Here is an 18,099-nt window from a genome sequence, read left to right as displayed (position 1 = left end):
AGCCGTCCCTCACACTGAGACCAGAGGAGTGCCCGCTGCAGGAACCGTTCGTAACTAGACCCTGAGAGCTTTTGCATAGGAAGGGGAGTCAGTGCTATTTTCTATATCTAATTCTCTCTGTCCTCAAGAAGCAATTGGCTCAATATTATAATTACTGTCAGGAGAAGATACCACCGGTAGCGATGCCAACATTAAAATCACTGGGTTTGAGGGCACCTGGCTGGCTCAGTGGGTTAAAGCTTCTGCCTTTAGCTCAGGTCATGATCTCAGGGTCCTGGGATCGAGTCCCACATCGGGCTCTCTGCTCAGCAGGGAGCCTCCCCCCCAACCCCCTGCCTGTCTCTCTGCCTACTTGTGATCTCTGTCTGTCAAATAAATTAAAAAACAAACAAACGAACAAACAAAAATTACTGGGTCTGGCTAGTCCTGAGAGCTTTATGAGACACGGTTGCTTTTCCTGTGCATTTGGACCTAATTGCCCGGTGTATTCGTCTTCACAGCAGGCTGGGACGTTACTGGACTCCAAACTACGTGCCGGCAATAATGTTCAAGTGGAATGAAGAGAAAGGAACCGAACTGGTTCCTAGTATGTATCCAGCCCTGGGACTTGGCCGCAACATGCTTCACGTGCTGGCCAACCTTGGGGTCAGGTGGGGTCCGTCCCACTGCTGCGTGGGAGACGGCACCTGCAGTCGGCCTCGTCTGCCGCACGGTACTTACTCGAAGGCCTCCTCCTGCACCACCCACTGGTGCGGATCGGATCACATCCAGCACGGTACTGTGAAGGGAATGCGTCTTCTCATGCACTGCTGCCCAGGGCATGGGGGGGACCAACTCGGAGTGGACTTTTGTCATTGTCTCTCAGTCTGAAAATCCACAGACCCGTTCAGCAATTCAGACTTTTTATTCTACAGATTTCCCCCTCTTTATTGCAAATAGGTGTATTTTTTTTTCCGTGGATTGTAGTATTTTAAAAAACGCTGATCCTTGAAGACAGCACAATTGGCCTTCAGAGGACATTATTAAAGTCCACCCATACAATACTATGTGGCTATGGTAAAATTATGGCATACTTGTGTGTACTAGCACAGAAAAACCCCCAAATATAATTTTTTAAAAGATTTTATTTATTTGAGAGAGAAAGAGAGTGAGAGAAGGAAAGCTCAGAGGAAGAATGAGAGGGAGAAGCAGACTCCCCGCGGAGCAGAGACCCCCCCCCGCAACGTGGGGTCTCGATCCCAGGACCCTGAGATCCTGACCTGAGCTGAAGGCAAATGCCTCATTGACTGAGCCACCCAGGCGCCCCTCCAAGATATAATATTAAGTGAAAAATCACAAGCCTTCAGCCTGGGGTCTATCACATCCTGCAGAATATGGCCCTGTTTGCTGGTTAACCACAGTCACAGACGGTGCTCACTGCCCTCCAGACACTGGTCCGAGAGCTGTACAAATATTAACTCACTAATTCTCACAGCTGTGTGGGAAAGGTGCTGCTATTAAATCCTCGGATAAGGAATCTAAGACATGGAAGCAATGAGAAACTTGCCATGGTTACAATGGCTCTGTCTCTGTCTTTGTCTCTCTCTCCATATATGAATGCAGTGTGGTCTATAAGGGTAGAAACATTCAGTGAATTACCTGGTTCACTGAGGAAGTGACCAGAGTTGCCAGGTGGAAGGGGCTATTTACCGACTCCTCTATATACTTGGGCATTGCTATTTTTAACAAGTATATTTTCACATAATTCTTGGATAATGATCAAAAATGTATGTTAAAATGAGTGTGGATATGAGGTTTCAGCTGAAGGGTGTTCCAGGCCCTTCAGGCAGGTCTGAGGTAGCTTTCAGAGGAGGGTGTTCTATGCCTCCTCCCTAAACCGGACTAGAACCCAGGTCAGGGTTTGAGCCCTTCGGAATAGCCCGCCGACGCTGCCATCTGCTCACCCAGCAGACGCGGTGTGGAGGTCTGCCTTCTAATAGTTGGTCAGACCACGAGGCTCTTCCCAGCATCGCCCTTCAGCTGGTCCCACAGCGAGGCAAGACAGGGAGAGTCTAAAGGCGGTGGCCCCAGAGACTAGCTCCCCAAACTGGCTGATTATAGGGTTCCTTTGGAAAGTTACTCCAAAAATGTGCATGTCCCCACATTCCATATTTCATTCGAATTCAGCAGAACTGAGAGCAGGTCATGGAATCTATTTTTGGAGAATTCCCCAGGTGATGCTTCTGATCAGCCCAGTTTAGGAACCAGTTGATGCTGTGGGCCACACGTGAGTGATAAGTCAGTAGTACACAGAAGCAGGCATTTTTTTCCCAAAGACCTGTGAGGGGCAAGTTCACGGCCCATGAGGTCAGCCAGGCAGAAGTAATACAGCTGGGATGTGACCATACACAGGACCCCCAGGGGAATGGCCCAGCAAAAGCGAGAGGGCCTCAGAAGCCCAACAGCACAGGCTGGGGATTGAGAGAAAATGAAGACATTAAGGCAGAAACGTGGCTCGATCACTCAACCCAGAGACACTGGTGAACGTGGAGCACAGGCTCCACCCCCAAAGAAGGTGCTGGGGCTTCGGCCACCTGCAGTGAGGTTACCTGGTTGCCTTCCACCCCCAACATGCTTCTGGGTCCTCTCGGGGTCCCACCTCCCTGCCTTAGGGGAGATCACAGACCTCCGTGAGAGAGCTGTGGAAGGAAAAGGCAGTAGAGAGGCTGGTCAGGGTGGCGGGGGTGACACCAACTGCCCCGAGACGGTCCAGCCCCAGGCCCCCGAAGAAGAGTTGCTGGGATGCGTCTGACTCTCTGGGAAAACCCTGCGGCAAAGTCAATCCTCCTTAGCCAGACAGCCCCTCTTCTCAAGATCATTGGTCCTGGGGAAATGGCCCTATTTGTGAGCATCTGATTGCCGAGAGAGGTTCTCATTTACAGACCACTAACAAGATTAAAGTGCTAATTTAAAAAGTGCTTAGCCTAGATGTTTAAGCTGCACCCGCCCTGTGCGTTGACAACTGCTGTTTCTGGACTGGTTGCTAACAGGAGCCGTTTCATTCCTTTGCATTGGAATGGATCAGATAAATCACATTAGGTAGGTTTACAGAAGCAAGCAAGGACAGGCAGCTCAGAACTGAAAGCTAAATAACCTGCAGGGGTCTGGCTTTCTTTCATCACACGCTCTATCTTCAAACCCAATACCCCTTTAAAGCTGCTGATAACACTCCAAATGCTCCTAGGCCTTGTCCTCAGACACAATGTACGGTTCCACCAATGCTATGGAATTTAAACATTTTTGATACAGTCTATTAAAAAGAGGGATTATAGCTCATTCAGATTCAGCAACTTCTAGTAAAAAAAAAAATAATAATAATGGAAAGTCCATGAAATCAAATGCTGCACTTGCAAAGGAAACTGGGTAGAAATCACACAAGGACGCTCTCTGTTCTGTCACTAAATTATCTCTCCTGGGCAGGCAGAACTGATAAGAGAGCTCATTTTACACACACCTCAGGAAGGGAACAGGAGAAGATTTCGTGATCTCCCAAAATAGAAGGGAAGTTCACATTTCTGAGGGATAAAAGCTCCCATATAGTTTATGAACGACCATTTGAAATTCTCCTTTAAATAGAGGAGGAGGCTTCCTCTGTGACTCTGGGTACAGATTCCCCCGTTTGTATGGAGACTGGCTCTCTTGTTGAGGTGACCACCACACCCCTCAGGGCACCGTCCTTCCACGACAGGAATAAAATGAAATTGTGCAAGAAACCAAAATGAGGAGGATCTTATGGAGTGTGACATTTTGCAACATGGTGTTTCAGAGTATTCTCCTATATTTTTTAATTAAATGGCATAAGAGCCTTACTTTTGTCAGGAAGCCTTACTTTTCTCTGGAAGTTGATGCCACAATTAATAATGAACAAGTGAAAAAAACTGCTACTTTTTATACCTACTTCCCATAATTTGTTACCTAATCAGACCTGAACACTGGACATAGAAGGGGATGAGAAGAAAAAAAACAAAACAAAAAACTGGAGTAAATTATTAGAGGATTTTGAGAAATAGGGAAATAAAAAATGGGTAAAGGGAATGAATTGAACAGGGAAAATACCACTGTCTGCAGGTTACAGAAAGCCGGAAGTGAAAGGAATAGAGGTTAGAACGTGTTTGTGCAAGAACAGAAAGTCCAGTAAGGACGGAGGAAGAGAGAACAGGAAGGTCCCATAACTTGAAGCAAATGTCTGCAGCACATGGGGCCGGGCTAGCAAGTTCTGTTCTTGACGGTGTCCCTCACCAGCTCAGCGACTGTAAAGGCCGTTTGAATCTTCCAATCTTTACCCATCTTGTTTATAGAATTGTGGTCGTATCTATCTCATGAGCTTGGTACATGAGATGCGAACAGCATCCTGCTCCGGGTCCCGAATGATGTGATACAAACAGCCATAAGGAAGGATGCCAGGAGCGGAAGTGATGTGGCAGGTGGGGTGGTGACAAGAGTGGCTGTCACTTTGGGCCAATATTAGTCATTTTTACATGAGTCGACTGATGCCTCCATTGTGTTGCCAGTGTAATTGTGCAATGTCATGATTATAAAACGATTAATAGAGAAATGATACCAGCGATGATTATATCCATTAGATAAGGAAACATATAGAAAATAGAATGTTGTCTTTGAATAATTTCTAAAGGCTCATTAAAGGACCCAACTTAAAAATCAGGAAAAGGGATTTGGAGACCAAAAAATCAAACTTCTTATGTTCAACTGTTGATTCTTCCACCTGTTCATTCAAGTGAATTAGTTAGAGACATTCCTTTTTGGAAAGCTTAGTCTGCTGGGAGAGGGAAGATGCAGATACTTAAAATGAAATGGTGTGAAGTGCTCTAATCAAATGATACAAGATAACAAGGGAGAAGCCTCCTAACTATAGCATGGTTTGTAGGGGAAAAAAAAAATAAGAGGTGTCTCTTTAACAAAATGTTAAAGTTTCTCAACAGGGAGAGGAATGGAGAATGGTCATTTGGGCTTAGAGAATGACACCTGCTAAGGCAGAGGGTAAGAGACAGAACCCCCATGTTTGTGAAGGGTCTAGAGTCTGCTGTGGCTGTGGTGGGAGCAGAGCGGACGAACAGGGAGCTGGAGAAGAAGGGAGAGAACTGAGAGTGAAGCCGTGATGTGTGCCCTGCTCTGGCAGGTGACGTGCGTCCTGAAGACAACTGAGAGCCAAGGAGTGACTCGACATGCATGGAGACTGGAGCAGCCTGGGTTTGTGTTCTTCCGTGAGGAGCTTAGAAGTCAGCATTTCGCCTCAGCAGCTGGTAAGAAACTGAGCAAACTGAAAAATCAATAACCCTTCTTAGATCCCCTAAAGAAAGGGAGGTCACGGGGTAAACTGTGCCTCCCCACCCCGAAGTTGGAGAGACAGGAGAACGCAAAGAATCAAACCCAATGGAGCAGAAACCTGCATGGAAGCCTCCATGGGACAGTGTCAGGGCAGGAAAATCCAAACCGTACTTGGCCAATGTGGACTGTCTGAGAGAGAAAAAGTCCAGGGGGACCCAGGCACACAAGGGTCTCCGCATGTTTGAGAGTTTTACTCCAGAAGCTCAACCAGGTTCTCAAGGTGAATATTGGACCTTTGGTTGGAAGAGAAGAAAAACCATCATTTTGAGCTACAGTATGCCAGAGTATTCTGTTCTTTTTCACCAGGTCTGCTCTCAGGAGACAATATGTAACCAGAGCCAGACATGCTGGGCTTTTCTCAGAGTCTAAGAAATACCCATTCAGCCCTCTCTCAACACCCTGCCCAACCGAAAGGGGTTGGGAAAGAAAGCTTCACAGCTAATGTGAAGTTCACAATCCAGAGACTGAGAGCTTACACAGGACCAGAGAACGCTGCCCCATCCCCACAACTCACCACCATTTCTGAAGGCCTATTTATAGCAGTTCTTCTTATTCGGGAGATGAAGGCTGGCTAATCAAGAAAAGTTACAAGGCATACTCACAGGCAAAAAACACAGTTTGAAGAGACAGAACAAGCATCGTAAATATATTCAACATGGCAGGGAAGTTGTACTTGCCAGACAGGGAACTTAAAATAACTTTGGTTAATCTAAATAGATAAAGAAAACATTGTGTGTGCAGAGAGGTGGCTATCCTGAGAAAGAACCAGAAATAAATGCCCTAAATCAAAATACTATAATAGGTATGAAAAATCTCTTGATAAGCTTATTAGTAGATTGGACATAGCTCAGGAAAGATTCTCTGAGCTCCATGCTATCTCAACAGAAACTTCCAAAACTAAAAGGCAGAGAGAAAGAAGACTGAAAAAAAGCAAACAGAAGATCTAACTCTGGCAAGAAAACTACAAAAGGCAGATAGAAGCATAACAGGAAGCAGAAGAAAGAGAAAGGAGCCGAAGAAATCATCGAAATAATAATGACTGAGAATTTCCACCAAATTAATGTCAGCAGACTAGAGATGCAGGGCGGTCAGGGAGCACACGGCAGGATCGGTGCTAAAAGCAAAAACAAAACCAGAAAAAACCAGCCCTGCAGTTAGGCACATCATTTTCAAACTACATAAAATCAAGCTCACAAGCAACACTCACTAAGATAAACCCCATCGGTGCCGTAAAACACACCTTAGCAGATTTAAAAGAATAGAACTAATATGATGCCTGCTTTCAGACCACAGTGGAATTGTGGTAATAGAAAGATAGCTGGAAAATCCCCCAATACTTAGAGATTAAACAAAACACTTCTAAATAACACACGGGCCAAAGACAAAATCTCATAGTTTGGGTGCAGAAAAAGCAGAGCTTAGAGAGAAATTTATACTATTGAATGCATATATTAGGAAACAAATATTTTTCATATCTATGTACCTTAGAGAAATTAGGGAGAAAAGGAGAAAATTAAATCCAAAGTAAGCAGAAGACAATATAATGGGAAAAAATAGACTTTTTAACAAATGGTACTAGAAGAGCTGGACATCCACATGGAAGAAAACAAATCTAGACACAGACTTTGTACCCTTGACAAAAATATTCTCAAAGTGTATCATTCACCTACACAAAAAATACAAGAGCATAAAACTCCTAGAAGACAGCACGAGAGAAAATGTGGATCTTGGGAATGGCAGTGACCTTTGAGATACAGCATTGAAAGTATGACCCATGAAAGAGAGAACTTATGTAACAGGGACTCATAGAAACTAAAAACATCTGCTCTGTGACAGACATTGTCAGGAAGAAGAAAATATAAACCACAGACTGGGAGAAAAGATTTGCAAAAGATTTATCTGATAAAGGACAATCACCCAAAATATACAAAGAGCTCTTACCACGCAACAGTGAGAAGGCAAGCAGTGAGATTAAAAAAATGGGCCAAAGGGGATATTCACTTGTTTGCCCTGTGATGGCTCCTCCATGTAATAGTAAAAACTACTAAATTTGTATACCTTTTCTTCTATTAGGAAAACAAAAAATAAATTTGAATATTTAAAAAATGGGCTGGAGACCTAAAAGCACCTCACTGAAGAAGACACACAGCTGGCCAATAAGCATATGAAAAATGAAAAAAACATCTGCTGCACATGGTCTGTCTTTAGAGAAATGCAAATCAAAACAATGAGCTAGCACTCCATGGGGTCAGAACGGCCATAATCTGGAACGCTGACATCAAATGCTGAAAAACGCCGAGTAAGAGAAACTCTCAGGCATTGCTCGTGGGAGTGCAAAGTGGTGCAGCCCTTGGAAAGACTGTTTGGTCTAAAACTAAACATATTCTTACTGTATGATCCAGTCACTGGACTCCTTGGTATTTACCCAACGAATCTGAAAACTTAGGCCCATGTTAAAAGCTACACGTGAATGTTTGTAGGCAACTTTTTTCATAATTGCCAGAACTTGGAAGCAACCAAGATGTCTTTCCATAGGCAGATGGATAAAGGAATCATGGTCCATTCAGACAATCGAATATTGTTCAGCCCTAAAAATAAATGAGCCATCTAGCCATGAAAAGACTTGGAGAAACTTTAAAGTATATACTAAGTAAAAGAAGCCAGTCTGAAAAAGCTACATTTGGTGTGATTTCAACTATGTGACATTCTGGAAAAGGCAAAACTCCAGCCATAATAAAAAGGTCCGTGATTTCCAGGGTTTGCAGGAGAGGGAAAGGAGAGATGGAGCAGATAGGCAGAGCACAGAGGACCTTTTAGGACAACGAAGCTACTCTGTGTGGTTACAGTAATGGTAGATACATGTCACTATACATTTGTCCAAACCTGCAAAATGTACACCACCAGAGGAATCCCAGTGTAAACTTTGGGTGGTGAGAATGTGTCAGGGTGGTTTTATCAGTTGGAACAAATGTACCCCAAGAGGAAAAAGTAGAGAGGACCCAGAGGCTGTGCATGTTCAGCAGGAGGTATATGGGAAATATCTGTACTTCTCTTCCATTTTGCTGTGAACATATAGCTGCTCCAAAAATAACTAAATAATTAAAAATAAAGCCTATTAAGCAAAAAAAAAAAAAAAAAAAAGGAAAAAAAAAAGAAAGAAAGAACCAGAGTAGAAGGCAACTGATGGCAGCTATACCTGGGTAGGCAGGAGATAATGCTCGGACATGAGCATTGAGGTCTTAAAACTCAGTGGGGAAGCTGAGACCATGCATGAAGATAGGAGATCTATCTGAACTAGTTCCTCCAAGATGTAGGCATGGAGTATAGGCATGGAATATGGAGACTGGGAGCATTTTTGGGACTCCAGGGTTCTTGTTGGGGAACAAGAAAAGTTGTGACTCCCATTGACTTAGAGGTGTGGCATGAACAAGGAGCAGGATTGGGTCAGTGGAGGGAGACAATATATGTAACCTCTTCCTTATACAAAGCTCTCCATGGTGCTGGCAAGCATCCTGGCGTTTTTGAGTACATTAACTTATATAACTCTCAGAAGAAGTTGGCACATTAAGCATGCTCATATTCATTTTTTAGTGAAAGAAATATGGTTAGTGGGGTAAATAGTGTTCCAAAATCTATCCTGTGCTTTTCCACCGCACTCCAGCTACCAGCCAGTGCTAGGCTGGATGTTACCGTTTGAAAGTTCATGTTTTGATTTATGTTTTATTTATGTTCATTTGTTGACTTATGTTTCATTGGGTAAGAGCTAGTCTTTCTCTCCTGTTCCAAACTCTGGGAGAACTAATTCTGCCCACAGAGGGACTGAAGGGTCAGTCAGCATCCTGGCATCAAATACATAGTTCGTTCCTTGCCTTCCGGGGATAGCGCGTAAGGAAGAGCCTGCTCATGGACTCCAGGTGTGCCTGAATCGGTAGTACGGCCAGCATCCTCACCCCCCATACATCTGGTGAGTTCCCCTTGGGAAATACTGAGTCCAATAGTCAGTCCAGCCATCCCTCTGTGTGAGTGCAAGGCCAGATTGGAATCCAGGAGGACACCGACTGGAGAAGGATGGAGAAAGAAGAGCAAAGGGAAAGCTGAGCCATGATCCAGAAGTGAGAGCACCCAAGGGTTCTGGAAACATAAACTCAGGCAAGCTGCAGACCTCTGTGAGTCTCTGCTATCTCCCCTGCAAAATGGGAGAAGAACCTTGAATGCAGGATCCATGTGGAGAACCTTGCAGGTTCCGAGCAGCGATGCCTGGTAACAATGAAGCAAACGGGGAACGGCTGCCGTACTGGGGTTCCGCACCCAGAATTCGGTCTCCGCCTGGTCCTGGTGGCCTCTGCTCCAATCCTCACTCTCTCAGAAAGGCTTGCTTGACTCCAGCACTTCAAAGCCCTGCTCTCTCCAGGCAGGGAGGACCTGCAGGGTGGGACGCTGCCTCGTTAGTTGCCAGATACCAGTCGCGCGGGAGGAGAACCATCACCTCACTTGGCACAGCGATGATGACCATGACGACGAGTCAATGTCACTTTAGAGGGAGCGACCTTACACTGATGCTTTCCTAAGGAGCAGCAGAGTCTGAGCTGATGAGATGTTCTCAGCCGCGTTTTCAGGCAGTAGAGAGAATATTCTCTTCCTTACGGGAGAAATGTGGCCAAAGGGGGGAAATAAAAGCAATCTGGAGCCTCTGCTTCCATGATTATAAGCAGATTGGTCCCCAAACACTGATGCTAAGCATGAGTTGTGAGCACATGAAGAAGAATTAAAACAGTCACGCTCACATATCTGCTTGGCAGTAACCGGACGTACAACAACCACTCTTTGTTCGACGAGAACCGCGCAGGCCGAGCCTAGTGTCCTCATGGGCACCTTTCACATCACATGATGGCATAGAAATACCAACCCATCTCCCGGCTCCTTTCGACTCAAGCATCCTTTTCCAATAGCTGCCTGTCATTCCGTGGTGGGACAGACTCACAGACACGACTGTCTGTCCTGCTACCAGGACGGTAAAGAGAGTGGTCGTTCTAGCGAACTCTCCAGGATACGTAGCCACGGGACTGACTGTGAGTGAGAACGTGTCTCCTGGTGAGTAATCCGTAGGGGATGCTCTGAGCTCAGAAGCTCCGTATTTGAATATCGTGTTTGAGGTTTACAAAAATATCTGAAGAGCTCTTTGAGAAATCCAGTCGACAGTACCTCGATGGTAGGGCAGGTCCAACTTTTGGTACCAGACGGATTTCCCAAAAGACGTGAAAGAAAGCCCAGAAGGTATCCGACCCAGCGGGCACTGGTTTGTTTTGAAGTCTAAGTGTGATTCGTTGTTTCTTCACGTTTCTGATCATCATAATAACGTGTATTTTAGTAGCATGTGATTTGCAAGAGCCTTCACACACATCATCTCAAATGTAAATGTTGGTTACCTCTTTTATCTAAAGAGTTTTAAGAAACTCTTCCAAATAGTGTCTGATGAACGAATCGATGGTTTATATTATGGGAGGGGCACAGGGTGTCTTGGAGTTTAGATTATGGGAAGTGGGTGCTGGGCGCAGGTCCAACGGGCTCCTCCCCATGCCCGAGCCTCTCTCTGGGGCTCAGATTCCTCGTTGTGCAGAGGCTATATAGAGGCTAACGATGTCCCCAGAGGTCTGTCATGTGAGGAGCCTTAGCCATGCCCGTGGATCTCTTATCAAGAGGCGCCTTCCTTCTGTGGCACAAGCTGCACAGGGCGGCACGTGCCCCGGGGCCGGCAAGTGCAAAGGCATGGATCACACTGGGGCACACACAGTGGCGTGAGCGAGCGCACACTCAGCGGCCGGGTGGTTAGCACAGCGGCGTGCACCTTGGGCTGCTCGGGCTCCCAGCTCCCTGCGCCTCCGCCTCCCATCTGCCCCGTGGAGATAAGAGGCTGTGTGTGGTGTGCAGTAAGTGAGATAACGTGTGTAAATCCAGGGCACAGGAGCCGGGCCCTAGCGCAAGCTCAACACACGACAGTTCTTCCCTTCAGGGGCCCAGAGGGTAGAAAGCAAGAAAATATAACAATAAAGAAGTAGAGGCGGGGGGGGGGTAGGAAAGATGGATTGCCATTCTTTAAATAAAATCGGCGAGCGAGGTGTGAGAAAAATAGAGAAATGCAGAGAGTCTGAGAGAGAGGAATAGCTACAGGCACTTGGAATAGTGCGGAAAGATTCTCATAAGTAAAAGCTTCTTTTAAAATATTGGAGTTCCTCCATATGGGAAGCTTGGGGAGAGAAGAGAAAAAAAATTAAATTAAAGCATTTGAAAGTATATTATAGTTTTATCTCTTTGGCTCTGCGATTTCAGAAATAATATAATCCTATAGGAAACATGCTGCTAGAAGATTTTGTATAGTGGCACCCCGACAGAACGGGACTGAATGATGTCAAAAAAGCTTATATAACAGTTTTGTTTTATTCATTTACATAAATCACATTTACCGTAGGTGTTTTATTCAAAATAAAGTTTGGGAAAAATAAATGGAACAGATGAACCTAGGCAAACCTGGTGATTTTTTCATGAGTAGTGTTTGATGATAAAGGCATAAAAGCATAATGTGGCATCATTTCACCAAGGCACAATATGGATCTCCCATATGGAGCAGAAGTTGATAATACTGCAAAGAAGCAAAAATAAACAGAACAGATGTACTTGTAAAATCGAGTCTGCACCCACCCCTGAGTACCTGCATTGCACTGGAGAAGTTTCTACAAAAACTCAAAACTGGCGTCAAGTCACCTTCCCACGGGGACTCTTGGAAAGCCAGAGATGAAGTGGTACGTGACCGCGCAGAGATGGGAAGAGGTTTCCGAAAGCAGCCTGCGTTCCCACGGTGGGGGCTGGACGGAGAACGTGCTGCCTCCCGCGGAAGAGCCACCTGACAGTGCCTCACATGTTGGGGTCCGACCTGGTGGAGTTCCGCCCCCCCCCCCCCGGTACCGGAAGAATCCACACGAAATCCCCTAAGCCCCGAGGCACTGGTTCTGGAAAGGTAACCTGGAGGCGGTATTACCAACTTTGCAGGGACATCGCAAGGTGTAAATGACAAAATGAGGCAAGAGGGAGAGACACCAAGTACAAAGCAGCACAGGTAGGAGCAGAGTTGTGTCTGCAGCGGTTGGTACAGGACCTGGTCTCAGGGACACCCTGAAGGACATGGGACGTACAATGACCTCATTTTCTCAAGGAGGCAAGGTGCTCGAGAACCCTGGACTTCTTGTTTGAGAAAGATTCAGTGTAGAACCCTAACTTGCCCTAGAGCATGTCGGGGCTAGAGCCCTCGGCCCCAACCACAAGAGTGGGACCGTAGAGCGTCACTGTTTCCCAGGCACTTTCCCACATAGCTGCACTGGATCCAGCCAGACCTGGCGAGATCCACAAGCAAGGGAAGAATCCCCATTGCTCAGATGAGTGGATGTGGCTAAGACAGGGATGGCTAGGACGGAACCCCTTCCCATCATCCACACATCTGCAGACGCTCCTTGCAAAAGACTCTGCCCCTCCCCAGCCGTGAGCTGTTGGGCCCATGTCTGAGCATGGACAGACCTGACAATAATCAGGGTCCCAGAACCCAGCATTCAGTAGCGAGTACACGGGACCCTATTTGTCATGCGGAAAGTACTGAGCTCTTTGCAAACTGTAAAGCGCCAGCATGAATGTGAAATGCTGTCTTTTTATCCTGCTTCTCATGAGACAGCAGGGACGTACCGACGGCTGGCAAGAATGAGTCTTCTCAGACCTCGCTCCCGTGGCGGCAGGAGCCTGCCTGCTAACCCCCCCGCTGTGGGCCAGGCTCTCCTGAACCCCGGCTTTGTGTCATCCACCAACTGCGGGGGGAGGACAGTGCACTGCTTCATTCACAGAGCCCAGATGCTGCTCAGGTCACTCGAGTGCAGAAAAGTCCCTTTGCGCATTTTACCAAAGGTGTCTGGAAATTCTTTTCCCATAGAGAATCCGCGGCTGCATACTTCAGAGAGAAGTCGGCAGATGTGCTTTCAGCAGCACAGAACACAGTTTAAGGACGCCGAGGACCAAAGGGAAAATGGAAAGCAGAAGGGAAATTCTCCCCTCTGCCCACAGTAAATGTGGTCACGTGGTCAACAGCTGGAAGGCACCATACATGGCCCCTGATATAATCAAGTGGCCACCCATCTGCTTGGTTCCCAAAGCAGCGAGGAAAAAATAGCGTCCCACGTCCCACGCACTCCAGCTGTCCTCGGCATCCAGCGCTCGGTGATTTTTTTTTTTTTTCTAAAAATAAAATGAAATAAAATCATCACTTTTTCAATCAGGAGAGCACTTGTTTAAGGAGCAGTTACATGAGGCAGGAGCCTTTGTCCCAAGTGTACCTGTGGGTACCTCCAAGCAAGGGGAAAGTCATCCCTTTCTTGGATAGGGATGCCCTTGAGCCGGAGCCTCAAAGCCCACAAACGTCCCAGGCCCCCGCTTCAAGGGTGCATCTGGTCATGGTCCCCGAGTCCCGCGTGGCCACAGTACTGAGGTCTCGAGCCCTGCGAGGCCCCAGGGATGTGCACCCCCCCCAGGGCCCATGCAGAGTCTGTTATTCCTAATCAGATCCCTGCAGCCTCCGTCTGTGGAATGTGGGCATATGTCAATATTCAAGAATAGAACTGGCAGATATTTGCGGACACACAGCCTTTGGGCGTGCCAGCATTATCTTCAGTCAGATTCCCTTTTAGAGGAAACACAGAGAGCAAGCAAATGTTTCCCCGTGGACTTCAAGTTTTCCAGCAGAAGTTGCAAAAGAGAGTCTGCCATGAAAAGAAGAAGAAGGAGTGTGATTGCCATGACCGCAGGAAGAGCCTGCCGTCCCTTATCCCTGCGGCTCTCTACAGTCCCGGTCACCCCGGGAGGTGACCTGCCATGCGGGACACCCTGACATGTCCCACGTCCGCTCCTTGCCTTGAGCTGGTCCAGGCAGCCGTCCCCCGCTTGAGTCCCCACCGCGCTGCACACACCTCACCCTGGCTGCTGTCACTTTGCGCCATGGTCGCAGGAGCCACACTTGCCTCTTTCACTTGATCACGTTTGTTATTTATTGGGAAAACTGTTATGTGGCATTTATCCCGTGCCAGGCACCATCGGAGGGACTTACATGAATGAGCTCATTTCGTCCCCCCGAGAGCCCTGCAATTTCATCATCGCTGCTGTGGCCGATCGGCAGATGTGGACTGGGGGACCTCGGTCCGAAGCCATGCCATGTGTCGCTGGCAAACCTGCAGCTGCTCCCAGGCCGTCCGGCTCCAGACTCCTATGCATCTCGAGGGCATGAGGATCATCCCATGTCCCTAATTTACACATTACCTACCTCTTGCCAATTAGACAGTCTTGTGGATAAATGTTGACAGAAATGATATCGTTTTTAAAGATACAATTGTTAGTAGGCACATTTCCGTGGGAGCTCTGTACGAGGGCAGCTAGAGGAAAGGGTGCTTCACGCCAACCCGCAATTCAGGCATAGTGAGAAACGGTACCGAAGTACCGTGGTGGAATCAGTCAGGCAGACATTATCAAGCCCATTTTACAGATGAACAAACTGAGTTCAAAGAATTAAACTATTAAAGAGTTGGATACCTGACAGTTGCACCAAGTTGTATTTTAGGAAGATAAAATTTCACACGCAATTTCCTGGCTCAAGAGATAACAGGTGGCTTATCAAAGCAGCCCGTATCAAGCTCACTCCTGAAGGACCTGAAGAAATTCCAAGAGCTCTGTCTAAGAAGTTCCCGAGAGTACCAAATTCAGAAGAAACAGACACAGACTGCACATTTCACGATCGGCGAGGTAGCAGCATTGTGGCTGATGCTTAGACTCCAGAAGGATTAACTAAAGCAGCATTCTGGATCATTCCAACAGTTTTTGGAGTCGCAAAAGTCTGGTATCCTGTAAATAGTTGGGTTTAAACAACATTTACTGCAATGGCAGTCATTTCTGTCTTTCATGTCTGACTAGCCCTTTCTAGATGTTTCCACCTGCAGTTTTCTTTGAGAGTCTCCCAGGAATGGGTGTGGACGGGTGGGGGCTATTATCCCCACGGGGGAGCTGAGCACCATAGGGGAGATACATGCAGTGTTTCCATCCCCTAGGCCTGCTGAGGGTCACCATGGCGGGGAGAGGACTGAGGCAGTTACTCTCTGGGAACCTGTAACCACACTTAAAATGTTGGTTTAGTTCCTTGAATTGGACAGGTGATAAAGGTTACTGTGTGGGGAAATGCCCTGTCTGTGGGTTTCCAGGAAGGTTGAAAACAGCAGAGTTGAAGAGAATCCGGGTTAAGCACGACTGTGCCTTCAGGAACACATGTGTCCCTTTGGGAAACAGCAGGTCTCACGGGGCAGGGGGATTTCCCCCAGATCCTTGCTACCCCCATCCTCTGCTCTCTTCTACTGCAGGACAGATGGTGGGGTTTGTCCCTCTCAGTCTCTGTACTTAGGGAAAGGTTGCCCCTCTTCTGTTTTAATCCCCCTCCCCCCCATCTCTGTCTCTCACTCTCTCCATCTCCCTCTTGTGTCTCTTTCTGTCTCTGTCTCCCTCTCTCTGTCACACTGCCTTTTCAATCAATCTTGGGGCATGGCGGTAAGGATTACTCCCGGGGCCTGAGTTCCTCTGAATGTCTCCTATGACATTTTCAGATAAAGTATTTGTTACTCGGTGATTTTAGTTTTCCTTTGCAAGTGTTTTAACAAACATTCGAATCTAAAATTACTCAAATCTCAATTATCTTGAGAGTGCTAAAAAAAAAAAAATTCAGCACGGACATTAAACACCAGTTCCTTTGAAAACATTTAAGAATAAATGAATGCTTCAGAAAGTACTTGACAGGATGAATCTCATTTTTACTTTCACTTATTAATCCGGAAGAGGGGGTGCCTCGTGTCGTTTCCAAGTTTACAGACAATGCTAAAAACGCTGTGGAACAGAAAGACGTCAAGCTGACAGGGATAGACGGCAGCAAAAAGATCCCCCGAGGCTGGCACGTGGGCACTGAGTGGCAGATGAGCTCCGGAGCGGGCCAGTGCAAGGAAACGCGTCCGGGGGAAACTCAGTGACAGCAGGACTCTCTCCTCGCTGTTGGGTGCAGGGTACAGGGAAGACCATTTCAGACCCTCAGAAACCATTATGTAATGTACTAATGAACATTAGCACTTCATGGAATAATGTTTTATAATTTACAAAGAAAACTGTGTGTGTCTATGTGTGTTGGCAAATATGCGTGTGTGTCTGCATACACGTGCATGAAGTAATCCCACAGAATGGTCCCTGGACTTACATGGGAGTCGCTCAGGTTTGCAACTTGGTTCCAGTTCCTGTGGCTGTTTCACGAGGAAATAATTGGATAATTCTTCTTGACCTCACAACTCCCCATCTTGGAGGAAGTCATATTCGTAACCTGGGTCATATCATGATTCCTGGGCTGCTTTACCCAAAAATGCTGACTGACTCCTACCCAGGCATCGGCAATTCTTCAGGAAGCAAACACAGAGCTGAAGGATAATATTCGGGACGGGCCCTTCACACTCAACATTGCATTTACCTTAAGAGCATGGTGGAGAATATCAGACATTCTGTGACATGATGCCCTCTGCAGAATGTTGGTACACTCTCTGTAATTCGCCTCTTGTGGATAGACAAGAGAACACTTGGCTTTATTTATTTTTATCAATCTGAGAATTTTGTAACTGTTCTTTTTTTCCCTCTCTGTGTTAATTTCTAAGAAGTGAAAAGTCAATTTGCAGCCCACATGCAGTAAATTTAGGGAAACTTACAGAAACTAGGGAAAGAGAATTCATCATTGACTCTATTCGTTTTATCCGAAGCAGACACAGAGCAGAGGACTGACAGCCCATATAATAAGCCATGGGCACCTCGGTTCCACGGACAGTGGCCACTCAGAACTCCCTGTCCTCGGCACAGAGCCCATTGTGTGATTCAGTCTGTCCTGTCCGTGAGCACCGCCTCTGAATTTCCAGTTTGGTCTTCCCGGCCTCTGTATAACTTTGCCTTGGCTCTTCCCAAGGCCTCCGTCTGTCCCAGTCGACAGCACATGGTCCGTCCCAGCTCGTGGCCTCTCTCGCTCTCAGCTACAGGCCTGGCTCGGCCACACGGGAGGGGATGTTTTTGCCCAGGTGAGACCAGCAGCAGTTTCTCTAAGTTTCTCCAGTCATCCCAGGAAACCAAATCAAGTAAACATCATTTATGTTTCACTGGAGGCCAGTTTAATTCCTTAAATAACGACATGGCACAATTTATGATAGAATTAAAAGAAAAAGGAAAAAAAAAACTTGTCACTGAGATATAGAGCCAGGCATTTTGGGAGCAAATACTTGCTTCTCCACAAGGCATGGACTGGCTATTAGTGACACTGTTCATCGGCCGTAGTGCTTGCTGGAGAGAATGTCCCAATCCGAAGCAGAGATCTTTGCAAGAAATCACAGATGGGGGTTGCAGTATCAGTAAACTTTGCTATAACTTTCTCTCTGGCCATTCATCACGAATATTTTCCCACGGAACACAAGACATTCAAAAATGATTTTTTTTTCCCATTAGTTCTGTATATATGTCTTTCTTTTGTATTTATCCCGATTCCTTTACTGAAACAAAGAGAAGTTCTTTTACCAGTGCACAATTCAACGTCTGGCATGCTTTATCTGCACATCACATGTTTGTTTAAAA

Source organism: Mustela nivalis (genome assembly GCF_964662115.1).
Source record: "Mustela nivalis genome assembly, chromosome: 8".
In the NCBI taxonomy this organism is placed as follows: domain Eukaryota; kingdom Metazoa; phylum Chordata; class Mammalia; order Carnivora; family Mustelidae; genus Mustela; species Mustela nivalis.
This window is presented reverse-complemented; position numbering follows the sequence as displayed.